This window comes from Bombina bombina, chromosome 5 (assembly GCF_027579735.1).
Source record: "Bombina bombina isolate aBomBom1 chromosome 5, aBomBom1.pri, whole genome shotgun sequence".
Taxonomy (NCBI): Eukaryota; Metazoa; Chordata; class Amphibia; order Anura; family Bombinatoridae; genus Bombina; species Bombina bombina.
Genome location: NC_069503.1, coordinates 16,684,030 through 16,686,575, shown reverse-complemented (window position 1 = coordinate 16,686,575; position 2,546 = coordinate 16,684,030).

The following is a 2,546-nucleotide window of genomic DNA, read 5'->3' as shown; positions in this document are numbered from 1 at the left end:
CACAGTCAAAAAAGTTTTTTTTTTAAATTTACACTACTGTTACACCAGATATGAATGGTGGCACTGGGCAAGTGGGCCCGGCACACACGCTGGCAGGCAACTGTAATTAGATTACACAAGCAGACTGATGTTTCACAGTCAAAAAAGTTATTTTTTTTAAATTTACACTACTGTTACACCAGATATGAATGGTGTGGCACTGGGCAAGTGGGTCTGGCACACACGCTGGCAGGCAGGCAACTGCAATTAGATTACACTAGCAGACTGATGTTTCACAGTCAAAAAAGTTTTTGTTTTTTTTAATTTACACAACTGTTACACCAGATATGAGTGGTGGCACTGGGCAAGTGGGCCTGGCACACACGCTTGCAGGCAGGCAACTGCAATTAGATTACACAAGCAGACTGATGTTTCATAGTCAAAAAAGTTTTTTTTTTTAAATTTACACTACTGTTACACCAGATTTGAGTGGTGGCACTGGGCAAGTGGGCCTGGCACACATGCTGGCAGGCAGGCAACTGCAATTAGATTACACTAGCAGACTGATGTTTCACAGTAAAAAAAGTTTTTTTTTTAAATTTACACTACTGTTACACCAGATATGAGTGGTGTGGCACTGGGCAAGTGGGTCTGGCACACACGCTGGCAGGCAGGCAACTGCAATTAGATTACACTAGCAGACTGATGTTTCACAGTCAAAAAAGTTTTTTTTTTTTAAATTTACACTACTGTTACACCAGATATGAGTGGTGGCACTGGGCAAGTGGGCCTGGCACACACGCTGGCAGGCAACTGCAATTAGATTACACAAGCAGACTGATGTTTCACAGTCAAAAAAGTTTTTTTTTTTTAAATTTACACTACTGTTACACCAGATATGAGTGATGGCACTGGGCAAGTGGGCCTGACACACACGCTGGCAGGCAGGCAACTGCAATTAGATTACAAAAGCAGACTGATGTTTCACAGTCAAATTTTTTTTTAAAATTTACACTACTGTTACACCAGAAATGAGTGGTGGCACTGGGCAAGTGGGCCTGGCACACACGCTGGCAGGCAGGCAACTGCAATTAGATTACACAAGCAGACTGATGTTTCACAGTCAAAAAAGGTTGTTTTTTTTTAAATTTACACTACTGTTACACCAGATATAAGTGGTGGCACTGGGCAAGTGGGCCTGGCACACACGCTGGCAGGCAACTGCAATTAGATTACACAAGCAGACTGATGTTTCACAGTCAAAAAAGTTTTTTTTTTTAAATTTACACTACTGTTACACCAGATATGAGTGATGGCACTGGGCAAGTGGGCCTGACACACACGCTGGCAGGCAGGCAACTGCAATTAGATTACAAAAGCAGACTGATGTTTCACAGTCAAATTTTTTTTTAAAATTTACACTACTGTTACACCAGATATGAGTGGTGGCACTGGGCAAGTGGGCCTGGCACACACGCTGGCAGGCAGGCAACTGCAATTAGATTACACAAGCAGACTGATGTTTCACAGTCAAAAAAGGTTGTTTTTTTTTAAATTTACACTACTGTTACACCAGATATGAGTGGTGGCACTGGGCAAGTGGGTCTGGCACACACGCTGGCAGGCAGGCAACTGCATTTAGATTACACTAGCAGACTGATGTTTCACAGTCAAAAAAGGTTGGGTTTTTTTAAATTTACACAACTGTTACACCAGATATGAGTGGTGGCACTGGGCAAGTGGGCCTGGCACACACGCTGGCAGGCAGGCAACTGCAATTAGATTACACAAGCAGACTGATGTTTCACAGTCAAAAAAGGTTGTTTTTTTTAAAATTTACACTACTGTTACACCAGATATGAGTGGTGGCACTGGGCAAGTGGGCCTGGCACACACGCTGGCAGGCAGGCAACTGCAATTAGATTACACTAGCAGACTGATGTTTCACAGTCAAAAAAGTTTTTTTTTTTAAATTTACACTACTGTTACACCAGATATGAGTGGTGGCACTGGGCAAGTGGGCCTGGCACACACGCTGGCAGGCAGGCAACTGCAATTAGATTACACTAGCAGACTGATGTTTCACAGTCAAAAAAGTTTTTTTTTTTTTAAATTTACAAACCTGTTACACCAGATATGAGTGATGGCACTGGGCAAGTGGGCCTGGCACACAAGCTGGCAGGCAGGCAACTGCAATTAGATTACACAAGCAGACTGATGTTTCACAGTCAAAAAAGTTTTTTTTTTTAAATTTACACTACTGTTCCACCAGATATGAGTGGTGGCACTGGGCAAGTGGGCCTGGCACACACGCTGGCAGGCAGGCAACTGCAATTAGATTACACAAGCAGACTGATGTTTCACGACTGATGTTTCACAGTCAAAAAGTTTTTTTTTTTTAAATTTACACTACTGTTACACCAGATATGAGTGGTGGCACTGGGCAAGTGGGCCTGGCACACACGCTGGAGGCAGGCAACTGCATTTAGATTACCAAGCAGACTGATGTTTCACAGTCAAAACATTTTTTTTAAAAATTTACACTACTGTTACACCAGATATGAATG